The sequence below is a fragment of the Pistacia vera genome, unplaced genomic scaffold (assembly GCF_008641045.1).
Source record: "Pistacia vera cultivar Batoury unplaced genomic scaffold, PisVer_v2 Contig38, whole genome shotgun sequence".
NCBI lineage: Eukaryota > Viridiplantae > Streptophyta > Magnoliopsida > Sapindales > Anacardiaceae > Pistacia > Pistacia vera.
In genome coordinates, this window is record NW_022196201.1 from 252,989 (window position 1) to 268,404 (window position 15,416).

A 15,416-nucleotide genomic window follows, 5' to 3' on the forward strand; every position below is an offset into this window, starting at 1 on the left:
CTGCGGATACTTTTTGTTGAACTAGTAATGCATATATATATTTGTTGAAAATTTTCTACCTAGCTCTTGTTCCCAAAAACATGAATTTCATAATTAAAATGGAAATGTTAAAAATAAATGCGAGTTGCACATATATTCTCCCTTCAACTGCCACCAATAAATACAAAACAAATATTTATCTTAGACTTTACCTTCTTAGAGAAACACAGGCGGATCAGAAACACTAAAGAATAATTTTTTAATTTAAAGTTATGAATAAGATATCGAATTAATATATTCTTAAGAGTCTAGTTGAGCAACTAAAGACCAATCCAACACACTTCTTCTTTATTCCTAAAACATGTATATTGTTTAGAACATTTTAGATTCACTGCTAAATTGAATAAAACTTTTATAATTCAAAGTATAATATATTTTAGATTGAGAGAATGGGTGCGGGCTGGGGCTAGGTAGGGCGGGGTGGGCTGGTGCCATGCCCACCTTCGTCCTCGATGTTAGGGAATTTCATTGGGCCCGGGCCCATCTCAGCCCTCGACTGTTTCGGCTCCCTACCCCGTTCAGGCCAGGGTGGGCCAAACGCCCATCCCTAATTTGAGTTGCCTTGGCACATTGCATTGTTACGGTGTATGGATTTTTCCTTTCCTTGTACTTGCTATAATTTAAAATCTTTAAAAAGGGCTTGTGGCCAAAAACATAAATTTCATAACAAAAACATAAATATTAAAATAAACGCAATCATAGGTTTTTTTTCCCCTTTTGGAAATGGTAAATATGTATAAAAGAAAGAAAATATGTACAATATACGAGAGGCATACCCCAAGAGAAAGTCAAAACCGACCAAAAGGGGTGTGCTCATCTTTTTGGACATGCAAGACAAAAAGATAGGCACAATCGCTCAAAAAAGGAGCACACAAGCTCTATACAAAAAGAGAGAAAGAGCACAGGTGCTCTAAAACACAAGCTCTATACAAAAGAGAGGGCACACAAGCGCCCTAAGAAGCACGCAGACTCTATAAAACAAACAAAGCAAAATCAATCTGGTAGACGCTAGATGACTCTAAGCTGAGGAAGAATGTCATACTTAGAGGTTAAGTTGCATGCTCAATCTCAAACTAAGGTGAAAATCCCATAAATGACAACATGTTGTGGATTTTTGCAAGTATACGAAATCGTACAAGTAATAAAGTATAAGAATACGGATGTTGAACCCAAGGGAATTACTATTATCAATTACCAAAATTTACTATCTATTTACTATTTGATTAATAACAATTTTTATCAAGAAAAATCTAAATTAAAGTAAACAATTGAATTTAAAAGAGAATTGAAAAGAGAACAACTAAATAAAACTTTGGGTTTAATGCAAGATGACTAGACCTAGAGCATAGATTTCACACAAACTCTTATTCATATGTATTGATCACTTATGCTAATTTCATTAAGCTCTTCTTACAGGTCAAACTCTCTAAATTTCTAATAACTTTCTCTCGAGCAATCATCAAATTAACCCCTAATTACTAACCCGAATTATCTCTAATCAGATTTAAGCAATTGGAGAACATTATACTCTATAGAGTTTACCAAAACCTCACAAGTCGCGGTAGCCTATCTCTAGCGTTCGCTCAACCTATGGTTTTACTACCGTAGACCAACTAAGTATCATATCTCGATCTCAACCTTATCCATTAGTTCATTCAATTCTTGGGCCCTTAAGAATCAAAAGCATTATACATAATAATCAAACCTAGGAAGAAATCTTAATAAAAATCAATACATAATCAAGAGATTGGGCTACATCTTAGCAGAGAATAAATTTAGTTCATAAACAACATAAAAGAAACAATCATCTTTATTAAAATAAGAAACATGACTTCAAGAAAGAAATAAGAAAACTTCTCTATATTGCAAATCAAAAGCTCCAGAAATTCTGTCACTTTGATCTTCTCTTGTGTTAGCCTCCTCTAATTCTCCCCGAAGAATCCCCAAAATAATTCTAAAAGACTTCTATTTATAGCAAACAAGGGTTAGGGTTTTATTTTCCTTAATTCTATTTAGTCTAGAACTCTTAAACCTTATTTTCCTAATAAAAAACAGAAGAAATATTTCTAACTATCGTGACTATGCCTTGGAATTGTGTTGTGGCGCGGTTGATTCTGGAATAAGTGTGCTGCAGCACAATGCTGCAGCGTGGTGACAATTTCCTCTTCTTTAGTTCAAATCTCGCATCATTCCCCAATACTCCAGAGATAATGATTTTTTAGCATAATAATGATGAAATCTGGAGAAGTGGTAAACATATGAAAATTACCTATTTGAATCAGCTTTCCAACAGTTGAAGAATCATCTTAATCCGAGATCTACAGCTCAAGATATTGTCAAAAAAACCAAGGCATGTTCAAACTAGAGCGTAATTTAGAGTCTCCTCTTTACTTTAAAGCTCCACAACTTCTTCAATTCAACTCCGATTCTCGATCCATTTGTTTCTACTTGTCACTCATTCCGTTACCGATATGATTCTTCATCCGAATATAGCATTTAGCACTAATAACCTGAAAAACACTCAAACACACCTGTGATCCCATAAAAGACAATTATGAAAATATTAAGCAACTTTACCAAATTAAGCATAATTTCTCACAAATAATCCCCATAAACCACTTAGTAAATATGTATTTTCAAGCTTTTGTCACATCACACCAATTGGGCCTAACGACAAGGGACTAAACTAAAAAGTTTATAACTTGTTGGGTTTGAACAAACAAGATTTAACTTCAAGGGGTAATTCTTAATTTACCAAAATGATCAGAATTACTTTTTGATTGATTTATGCATATCCTTGTGTTTCGATTTGCATAGTGTTTGGTGTATTTGCTTTTAGACCTAGTATTAGTTAATTTCCGGGTTTTGTAAATTCAATTTAAATAAGGCTTGCGTGCCTTACATTTCTTTGTATTCTATTGTAATTCTTTCTCTCATCTTACTCCCTCACATGTAAATCGAAGTTTCTTATTATTTATGTAAACTTAAATTAGAATTCATTTTAATTTAATGTAATGATCGAGAAGAAGAAGCGTTGGATTGAAGAAGGGGGATTTTTAAATTGATGATTCCTCTTTTATTTTCTATTACGTAGGTTGACATACAAATTCCTCTTGGCTCGAGGAATTTGGTTTAGCTAAAGCAATGCACCAACATGTTTATCTTTATTGCTTAGTATGCTTGCTAAGGGTGGATGTTATAACTATAACAAGTTAACTAAGATGATAAAATGATGAGTCCAAATACAAAACCGTCGTTAAACACACAGAAATGTTTATGCTGCATTTCTTGGAGAAAGAGAGGCGGATAAGAAACGCTAAAGAATAATTGTTAATTAATTAATTTAATTATCAAGAACATATCTTGTTAATAATGATCTTAACATATTTTATTAAAAGAATTCTTTATGCATAAAACAAGCATATTTTAACTATAAAAGGGACAAATTATTTGAGAGACTCTTATATCATATATGAAAAACTAAAATTTAATTCTTAGGATTTTGATAAAATGGGAATCGTAATCTTTCATTGATGTGTTGTGAATTATATACGTGACCCACTCAACATAATATAAAAAATATAAAGCTTGTACATTAGTAAGATGTGTAATCAGATGCGGGGACATAGTCAGGAAATTTAATGAGTGGGTTCAAAGCATTTAAGTTGATAAATTTATAATAAAATGTTGTAGAGTCAATATGAATTAAGTAGTGTTAAAATTATAAATACTATAAAATATAAAACATTTTTTGATATTTTTTAAAGTTTGAGTGAACTTAATATGAATTTAAATAAGGTTAAAATTATAAATACCATAAAATATAAAATCTTTTCTTATTTTTTCAAAGTTTGAGGGGGTTCAATTGAACCCCCATGTTATAATCTGACTACATCCTGAGATAACAAAAGAAGTACAAGAAACTAATTAATGATTTCGTATAGTGGATAGGTTGAGTGTGAAAGTGAGAAAAAACTAATTAATAATTCTGTGAAGATTCCGTTTGACATTTCCTATTAATAGAAGTGGTTGAAACTTGAAGAAGAATTTTATTACCTATTTTTCAATGTTTTATGAGTTTAAAACGGGTTTTGAATTTGTGGTGTCCTTAAAGGTGAGAAAATGTCCTATATAATAATTGGCCTTCACATTTGGGAAAACTCACAAGTACAAGTGAAGGAAAAACTTCAAAAAAAGTACAAGTGAGAGAAACGATTCAAAAAAACGTCCACAATTTCCCCACAATGGAGATGCTTAGGCACGTTACCATCCCCACCCCAGAGATACATGGTGAAAAAAAACGATTTGAAAAAATTTCATGATTTCCCCATGATCGAGATTTCTTACAGGCCAAATATCGAAATGCTGAAAGGAATAGGGTGTCTTGTCGGTTTTTGAAAAATCTAGGCACAAATTCTCGAGAGATGATGGATGATGAAGAAAACGCATTGAAAGAAATCCATGATTTCCCCACAATTGAGGTTTCTTACGGATAAAGAATTAGAAAAATAAAAAAGAATAGGATGCTATGCCGGTTTATGAAATATCTGGGCACAATTTCTAGAGACACTCAAACACGTCTTTCCCGCCTTAGCGGTGGATAAATGGTGAAGAAAACGCTTTGAAAAAATCCTCAATTTCTCCACAATCAAGAATTCTCATGGGCAAAAAATTAGAAATGTAGGAGGGAATAGGATGCTATGTCAATTTCCAGAAAATATGGGCACAGATTCGCAAGATGTTGAGACACGTTATCTTCCCCACCATAGTGTAGGATAAATGATGAAGAAAACGCTTTAGAAAAAAGTCTACGAATTCCCCACAATCGAGATTTCTCATGGACCAAAAATAAAAAAAACCAAAGGGAATAGAGCTATATCAGTTTTCAGAAAATCTTGGCACAGATTCTAAAGACACTCAAATGCATTATCTTCTCCACCTAAGTGAAGCATCTATGGTGAAGAAAATGTTGAAAAAAAATCCACGATTTCCCCACAATTGAGATCCATTACAAAATGAAAATCGAAAAATCAAAGGGAATAGGGTGCGATATCAGTTTTTGGAAAATCTGAGCACACATTCTAAGGATGCTCAGACACGTTATCTTCCCCTGCTAAGCGAAGGATAGTAGGTGAAGAAAACACTTCAAAAAAAGTCACAATAACCCATAATCGGGATTTGTCTCGGGCTAAAAATTAAAAAAGCCAAAGGGAATACAATGCTTTGATGATTTTTGAAGAATTTGGGAATAGATTCCCGAGACGCTTGGATACATTATCTTCCCCACCTCAATGGAGGATAGATGGTAACAACAACACTTCAGAAAAAGTCCACAATTTCCCTAATATAGAGATTTTTTACTGGCCAGAAAATCTAAAATACCAAAGAGAATTGGGTCCTATGTCGGTTTTCGATAAATCTAGGCATAGATGTTCAAGACGTTTGGACATGTTATCTTCACAACCTCAGCGAAGGATAGATGATGAAGAAAATGCTTTGAAAAAAAGTCCACAATTTTCTCAATATCGAGATTTCTTATGAGCCAAAAACCGAACCAAACCCGAAGAGAATAGGGTGCTATGTTGGTTTCTGAATTCTGGTAAATCGAGTCTTGCAATTTAATTCAAAGAAAGTTTTATTTTATTTAATAGTTTGAAAGTTTCTTTTGATTTTATGGTTGGTTTTATGGCACATCTTTATGGCCAACAACTATATTTTTTACTGTAAATATGAGGTGAATCCAATAATGTTTAGACCAAGATTTTACTCTTAACATTTTAGGAAATCATTTTTCACAAATATACCAGAAAGATTTGTTTATATGGTTGTTATAGGGTTCATATATAAGAGTGTACCCGTGTATAACCAATAAGTTATTGTATCTTTAAGGTTAGACCGCCATTATTTTTTAGTCTATTTTGCACCAGGACATTGTCCTAAAGGGGTGAAATCTATCCTTAACTTTGTTGGAGAATTTTCAGAAAATCATGAAGTCTTGAATTTGATTCCGTCAAATCCCCGTAAAATAAGACGAGGCATGCTTCTACACTGATTGCTCGTTTTTGCTTTTGTTGCGGAGGAAAAACTCATTTGAGCCCATTCTCAAGGCCTGGTCCAAGACTCAATTGTACAAATTTTTTGTTGCTGCGGATTGTATATCTGCTCACGAATGGGGTTAGTGGAATGGGTCCACTTTTGAAAAACATAACCCAGAATGATCCACTATCAATTATTAGTTTCAAAATTATATTATTATTATAATTCCAATCAGATTGATATTTAATTGAATAGAAGTATAAAATGAAAAATAATGATTTTCTTAAGTTTAATAAGAATATTCATTTTTTAAATTTTAATAACATGTCTAATAAGAAAATTGGATGCAGAAAGAAAAGCTGGTGAGTGGTGACCCCATTTAACAAAAACAAAATAAACTATTACTTTTGCTTTAGATCAACAGATTTCTGCCATTGAAGTTTTATTATTGTTCAATTAACCAGGTAAAGTTGTTTTCCTCCTATTGATTTTTGTCGAGTAAAATCAATCCTCTAAATTAAAAAAACTAGAAAAACACGTAAAACCTTAACTATTCTTTAGACAAATGTTAGCTGATCACAATTGTCTTGTCTTAAAGATTAAAAACTACTTGAGAATCAAGGAGATTGACACTTGAGATTTTATATGTTACTTTTGTTTTCTTACATTTATATTTACTAATATTGTTTAAGTAGATTTTTTGACCGATGGTTGCAATTGATGAAAAAAGTTATAAGTTTTTTTTTTTTTTTTTTTTTTTTTTTTTTTTTTTGTTTTTGGTGAACCACAAGATGTCTTCACACCCGAAGGTATGAGACTAATCCTCATTTCTAGATTAGAGTAAAGTCCGTCACTAGTAGTTCAGATACCAACTAAATCACACCCTCATGGTTAAGTTATAGGTAATTTAATAAGTTATTTTTACATTCACAAGTACTTTGTTTCTTAAAATATTATAACGTTTTCATATTATTTCAGAAATTTTTTCTTTATTGTTCTTTTTTTTATTTAAATTCTTATTGATAATTCGATACTAGAAAAATATTTAACATTTATTTAAATAAACAACCCATAACTTTATCATAAAAAATTATTTTGGCAAATTATATATTATAAACTCTACGGACTACCATGTATGTACGTGTCTGCTATTAAGACTTTAAAATTTATTCTTCCCAATTCTTTTGATATCGAACAGCAATATTAACAACTTAGAAATATCTGGAACTATGAGTTAATGAGTAAGAGATTTCAACTGAGGAAAATTTAGAACCGGTTTGTCATTATTTAAATTATCACTTTAAGTTCCAAAAACATACTTAAAATGGAAATTTTAAAACGAAATGCAAGTTGCATATGTAGTCTCCCTTCAACTGCCACCAATAAAAACAAAACAAATATTCATCTTAGACTTTACCACAGGCGGATAAGAAACACTAAAGAATACTTTTTTAATTTAAAGTTAGGAATAGGATAAGGCACTTCTCCTTTATTCCTAAAACAAGTATATTGTTTAGAATATTTTGGATTGGCTTTAATTGAATTAAAACTTTCATAATTCAAAGTATAATTGTATGGGCCAAAAATTGTATTGGACCTGACGAGGCCCAATAACCAAATAACCAAGTTTCGGCCCAAGGCCTTAGCCCAATTCTGGTTGAGTCCATGCTTAAATATACTTTGCGAACTGCCCTCTCTATGAGTTGGGCTACCCTGCAAATTAAGCTTAACTGGGTTCCAGCCCATTAGCCCACAGCAGTCCGATAAACAGAGAATCAAAATCCAATTCTGCTTCCTCTTCTTGTGAGATCTAGAATCTTACCCAAATTGGTGAGTATGATCCGATAAAGGCAATGAATTATATCTCTTCCTAAGAAGGAATTCCCCCACGAGGCAGGACTCAGAATCCCATTATGATTCTAACCCTTCGGGTTCACTATATAAATAGAGTCAAACCCTCTCATTATTCATTTAGAAATCACCCTTTAGCTCTAGCATTTTCGCTCCTGAACCACAACATTATTCTAGCATTATTCCGCCCCAAGCCTCCATAAACTTTGCTATTCTCCCTATAGGTCCATCAGGCTGCCAGTGGCTCACATCACTAGATTCGACCCCATAATTGTAACCGTAGATTTTACCATCTACAATAATGACACAATATATTTTAGATGGAGAAAATTTATCGACACATTCTTTTTACTCAATGCATTAGTATATTATATTATCATGTTATTAATTTTCTAACAGAGATGCCTTTCATAGGTCTTCATAAGAATACTCTTTCGTTGAAGTGTGATGAATTATATACAAAATACAAGCAAAATAATATGAAAAATATAAAAAGAGTATACATAACACAATACTTGTAATCTTTGAGCTAGTTGATTCTTGTGAAGAATACTTCTTTGAAAATGTTCTAAGGGATTTTATGCCTTAATTATATGGTCCTCTTGTGTGAATATTGACTTAAGAGATTACCTTCTTTCAAGATATGTCTCAATAAAAAAATCATTTCAATAATAAATATATGGGATAATTACTTTAAACCCCCTACGGTTTGGCTTCAGATCCCCCCCCCCCCCCCCAAGTGATTGTGAATGAGCCCCATATATCCATCGTCAACGAAACCCAACCAGTGTGCACCCACAGTCATGAGCCCCAAGAACCCCTTTTATTTTGAATTTTGTTTGTTCGTTCCCTTTTATTTTGAAATTTGTTTTCTTCTTCCCTCTTCAAAGTTGGCCAATGATGTGTGTGTTGTGAATTATGTGTTGAATATTGTAGATGATAAAATCTACTGAGAATTTCGTGAGGATGATCCTTTGGAGAAGAGGCCACTGATAATCTCGTAGACCTACAGAGACAAAGAAGAGTGAATGTGAAGCTTTCAGGGGACATCAGTGTGGTGTCAATCGTAGGCACTCCAACACTCAAGTCAACGCAATTGAAGACAATTTAGTGAGAAAGGGTTTACCAAGAGTGTTTGGCTAGGGTAAGACTATTGGCGTAAGTGGCTGGTCAGCACGATTGAAGGCAATTTAGTGAGGGCTAAAAGCGAGAAAGGGTTTATTTGGAGAGTTTGGCTAGGGCACGACTATCAGTGTAAATAAAATGGTTGGAGCACAGCTTTACAGCGACTATGGAAAGTAAAGTTAGTCAGAACTAAGCTTTACGACAGGAAAGACAATGGTTCTTGGGAGCAAGAACTTATTGAACTAGTGAGGAGAGCTGTGAGTGAATGAATAATGAGATGCTTGACCTCTATTTATATAGTGAGCCAATGAAGCTTGAGTTCTTGTAGAACTAGGCGTTTTCATAATAAGAGTTTGAGTAAATAGAATACTCGTATTACTTGCCCAAGTAGGACTATAAGTACTAATTCCTAAAAGATTTAGGTATCTTGGATGAATTAGGAAGTGTATGGGACTTAAAGTCCTATTGTGGAATGAATATAGGCTAATGGGATAAAGCTTGGTTTAGCTTAAATTGTAAATGAGTTAACAACTTTTTCCTACCTGAAAAAGGGCCATTGACACTTTTCCACCCTCAGACTTTTAAAATACCTTTTTACTATCAAAATATTATGTTTTCCTTTAGTTTGGGTGGGAAATACAGTGATTTACAGAAAAAAAAAAAAAAAACCCCTCTTTTTCTTCTCTTCTTAGCCTTTTCCATTACTGGCAATTGTCGCTAGCATAAAGGGGTGCCAGCAACCAGAAAATCAACAAAAAAATAACAAATACTACAAATAAAATTCTTCAATTGTCTTTCAACCCAACAAACACAAAAATTGAATGAATCAAACCTAAATAATTGATCAAAACTCGGAAAACCCTAGAGTGGGGAAGCTTCAATCGCTAGCAATTGGTGGGCAAAGGGGATTGAGAATGTTGGGACTTTTGGAGAGGAAGATCTAGGGAGTTGATTGGTGTTGGCAATGACGATTTTTGACATCGAAAACGATTGAAAATTGGCTTGGAAGTTGAAAGGTCGTGCGGTGTATGGTCTGCGAATAGTGAGCAAGGGACGGTGATGGAGGTAAGGGTTTTTATGGTGGGTTGTAGGGAGTGTGATGGTGGTGTTTGGTGGAATTTCTGGCAAAGAAATCAACTGAAACTCTGGCTTGAAGAGTCGGTTGTGCAATTGGAGGTGGTGGTGGGAAATGGTGAGTGATGACAGCAAATGGAGGCTTGGGCTTTGTAGAGGAGGTGATGGGGATTCTGTGAGTGGTCTCAGAAGTGATTTTGAACGCCGAGATAGGCTAGAAAATGGAAAAAAAAAAAAAATACCGGTTGTGACTCTGCTAACGTGCGCTGTCCCTTTTCTTTTCTTTTTCTCCAGTGGCCAAATATTTGTTGACCATTCTACCCTCACTAATAACAAACTTTTGACCATTTTACCCTTCCTCAACGAAAATTACTAACAAAATTGTGCTTTGGGTACTGAAAGGGTATTTAAAAAGTGGGTGGGTATGAATTTGTCAATGGGCCATTTTTTTTGGGTGGGAACATGTGTTAACTCCTTGTAAAAAGGCCCAACTCATGGAATGACCCAAAGTGCAAGTTGGCCCAATTTGCAAGGTGACCCTAATCATAGAGTGGCCTAACTTGTAGAGTAGCCCAATTCGTGGAAAGGACTGGCTTGTGGTGTGCCAGTTCATAGAATGGGCCAGCCCATATAATGGATCTTCCTACAAAATGGGTCATTCTGCATGATAGTCTTTCCACAAGATGGATTTAAGCATAGGTCCAATTAGAATTGGGCTAAAGCACTAGGTTGTATAAAGTGTTTATTTGTTATTGGACCAGACAAGGTCCAATATTATTTTTGGCCTGTACAAATATGTACCAATGGTTTGTTTAATTGGATTTTGAAATGACTTATGGGAGAGTCGATAGTTTTTTGTTTATGTAAGGCGGGTGAGCAGCTTGTTAGGTAGCGGTTTTATTGAGGTGGTGTTTTGCAGGAGGCTTTGATATTATTGTGGAATGATGTTGCGGCGGAGAGAGATAGAGGGTGTTGCTTGGGTTGTGTAGGAAGGAGGGTTCTGGGCATAGGAGGGAAGTCATTGGGCATGGCAAGGAAGAAGGGCATTAAGGTCATTAACCTTCTATCCTTTAAAACTAAAGAAGACTGACAAATTACATGAGCTTCTTATTGATTATCGCAAAAACATATAGTAGCTCACTTTCTATTTAAGAGACAAAAACATTGGACAAGTTGAATGTGAGTAAAAACTAATTAATTATTCTGTACAGTTGCTGCTTGGCACTTCTATAATGCTTTCTTTCTAGCTAGTATACTCACAAAATAACAGTAAAACTCACTATATATATATAAGAAAATATACATGTAGATGAGTATAAAATATTTTTTCTTTATATATACAAAACTGTACATAGTGTAAATAAATTTCTCAAGAAGCTCGACAGTGTTGTTGCCCGACCCTTCCGCATCTTGAGATTCCAAGTGACTGCATGAAAACAACGGGGTGAGTATTAATTGCTCAATAAGTAAACCCGCTATGCTACTCCTTTCTCTCCGTTGCTCATATTCTGGATTCTTTCCTTACATCACACTTTTCTCTTCTTCTCAATTCTTTCTTTGTTCTTTCTCTATTCTTTCTCTACTCTTTCTTTATTCTTGCTCTATTCTTTCTTTATTCTCTCTGTTCTTTGTTTCTATTTCTCTCTGTTCTTTCTTTCTAATTCTCTCTGTTTTTTCTTCTTTCTTTTTTTTTTTTTTTCCTTATTCTTTTCTTTCTTTCTTTGTTCTTGTTTCTCACTTACTAACATGTAAGTACAACTAGAGAAACAGAGGTCATGATGCATGTGCATAAATGCATAAAGAATGTAATTTCTTTTCTGTTTTCTATTTTCTGTTTCTTTTCTTTCTTTTCTTTCTGTGTTCTATGCTTTCTTCCTTTCTGTGTTCTATTCTTTCTTTCTTTCTGTTATGCTCTTGCTTTCTTTCTGCATTCTATTCTTTTTTTTCTATTCTTTCTTTCTATTCTTTCTTGTCTATTCTTTCTTTCTTTCTCATTCTTTTCTTTTCTTTTCTTTCTATTCTTTCTTTTGTTCTTTCTTTTGTTCTCTTTTCTTTGCCGATCAGACTCGATTGATGCATGGATTCGGAACTCTGGCCATGTAAGTGAGTACAATCCTCATCTACATGCACTCTTGCAGACTGTACAAATTCTTTCTTCTTCTTAGGCCACTCAATTAAAGTGGCATGCATGTAGGAACTTCTTCTTGGTACAGCCCTCATCCACATACACTCTTATGGGCCATACAAATTCTTCTTCTTCTTCTTCTTAGGCCACTCAATTAAGGTGGCGTGTATGTGGGAATTTCTTCTTCTTGTCACCTACGGGTTCCCCATCGCAACAACCTATTCTTCTTTTTATCTTTTTACACTTCTTTAAATAAAATTCAGATTTGGAACTTTAATATTCTCATTTATTTCTATTTACTCTTTAATATTCTTTAATACTTTTTCATGCTCTTATGGATTTGTATGCATGTAGATGGTTTCATGCTTATAATTCTTTCTAAATGCAAATGTTAAAATGCAAGGATGTCATGTAGCATAAAAATAAGTTTCTCTCTACCATCTACAAACTCATATCAATTCATAAATGAATAAAACCCATGCATACACTTCTCTTGGACATTTCATCAAACATATTGCATGCATAATCAAACGCTAATTTGACTATAATTCTATCTCTTTCTCAAGCCACCAATATTTGGAGTAAAACTCCCTTAAACAATTACTAAACCTATCCAAAACAATACACTCCCAAAACTTCTACTCAACTCTTTCCAACTTCAACCAAACTTCAAGTAATCATCATACAACCAAAACTACTTCTCATGGCTAAATTATATTCATCAATAATCATCAAACTCATCAATAATTCATCAATTTCATCAACAATTCTCAAATCATAAGCATATACTTGTATGTAAAATCTCTACACACTTGATTTATCAAATCATAACTTGGGTGGGATTTACTTACCTTGTGCTTGAGTACTTCCACTAGAATCTCTCTATCTTTGGTAGACTTGTTCTTTCTCTAAAACCCTAAGCATAAACTCTATTAGAATTCAACACTTTTAAAATTAAATCTCATATCTATAGCAAGAATCCTTACCTTTTGATGCTTAGGATCAAATCTCTACCAAATTCTAACCAAAAGCCCTTGAATCTTCCTTGGAAATTTGATGAAAAGATGAGAGAATTTGAGAAGAGAAGTGGTGTGTGGGGTGTAGAGAATGAGAGGGTTTGTGTGCTTGAACCCTTAATATCTCATATTAATGTGCCTTCTTTCCCATTTTGCCCTTGTACTTTCTTGAAAATTCCATCTTTGTCCCTTAGTCATTTACACTAATGCCCTCATTTTTATTGCATTCTCCATGAAATTCTACTTCTTTTCACTCACCACTTTTTCATAATTTTGAGTGAAAAGACCATTTTACCCCTAATGAAAGTTTAAGGGATTTTCTTCACATTTTTCCCAAACTAACTTTAACAAAATTCAACTAAGGGTATAAGGGCATACGTTAAGCTACGTACCTCGATGTGGGCATTACAACTTCCTACTTATAAAAGTGCTAGCTAACTAGAAACTAATTGAAGAAGAATTTTCTAATTTATTCATTTTTTCATAGTTATTAAATTTAAAACGGCTTTCGGATGTGCGGTGTGGCGGTGCATGAACTTAGCTTTCCTATATAAGAGTATGTCGCATTAGGAGAAACTCACATTTACATATAAAAACTGCGATTAATTGAAAGGAAAATATGTCTTTTACTTAGGTTTTAGCAGCTGCAACTCCACCACCAAAACCCATTCGTCCCATTGCTAATTTCCATCCCATATATGGGGAGACTAGTTCCTCAAAGATGATTCTGAATTCAAGGTAAAGAAACGCATCATATATAAGATTCATTTTCTTCGTGTAAAGAAACCTCACTCATGAAGAAGTTTATAGTATTAATATAGAAAATTCTCAAGTGTGAGAAAAAAACAAAAACTAACTGCTAATATGATCCACTATGATTTAATATACTAGTAAGTGTTATAAAGTACCACCTAAAAACAATTAAATACGTATATAAGTACATATATACATTCTATAGTGTTAGTAAACTGATTAATGAGGTTGTTAAAGTTGTTAATTCTTTGTTAAAGCTATTAATTCAGTTTAATAAGTTATTAAAAGTTGTTAAGTCAGTTTTACTGTTGTAACAACTTTGTATTCTGGTAGCTTTCTGTTTTGCTCTGGTTTACTATAAATACTTTTGCTACTATACATTTCATTAATAAGCAGAATATACAGAAGAAGTCCAGATCTATTTTTTCTTTGTTCTCCCTTGTTTCTTCGTACCCCTCACATGGTATCAAAGCCATTGAAAAATGTCATAAATGGTTGATCTCTCTCAATTCTCCCTCAATCAAAATACCTCAGGTCACAAGCTGACCTCTAAAACTAAAAATTCTTCAGTATCTCCAGCCATGGCGTCTTCAACCTTACCTGTTATCTCTCCCAAACTGACTAGAGATAACTATAGGTTTTGAAAATCGCAGATCCTATTTGCAGCAGGTTCTCATGATCTGGGGGAACATCTCACCGGTTTGGTTTTGTGTCCAGCCCCCTTTATCAAGATTCAAAGTGAAGATTCTGATGGAGTTACAGAAAAGAAACCTAATCCAGCTTATATTCAGTGGAAAAAGACAAATAAATCACTAGTAAGTTGGCTTCTTCGATTCATATCTAAATCAATGTTTTCGGTTTTGTCAAAGTGTCAATTTTCTGCTGAAATGTGGATTGCTTTAGAAAAAGAGTTTCTTACTGAATGTAGATCTGAAATTTTACATGTTAAGAACTTACTACAAAGTACAAGGAAAGATAATTTAAGTATTCATGATTACTTCATGAGAATGAAAGGGTTTGCTGAAGTTTTGTCATCCAATGGTATAATAGTCACTGATGAAGAATTGTTGAACTACATTCTTGATGGCCTAAGTTCTGAATATGATGCTGCAGTAGTAAATATCATCACTAGACTTGAGTCTAGACTAGATCCATTCTCTGTCCAGGAAGCACAAATAATTCTACAAAAGTATGAGTTGAGGTTAGAAAAAGCTAATCTAGTAATGAACTCAATTGTTAACACTGAATTCCAAGGTGGGTCTGTTAATCTTGCCAATCTTACAACTAGTGAGAGTCACAAGAAATATCATAGTGAAAATCACCCCTTCAATGGTGAACAATCTCGGTTTACACCTATGCCACCTCTTGGTTTTGCATCCCACAGTTCAAATACTCCT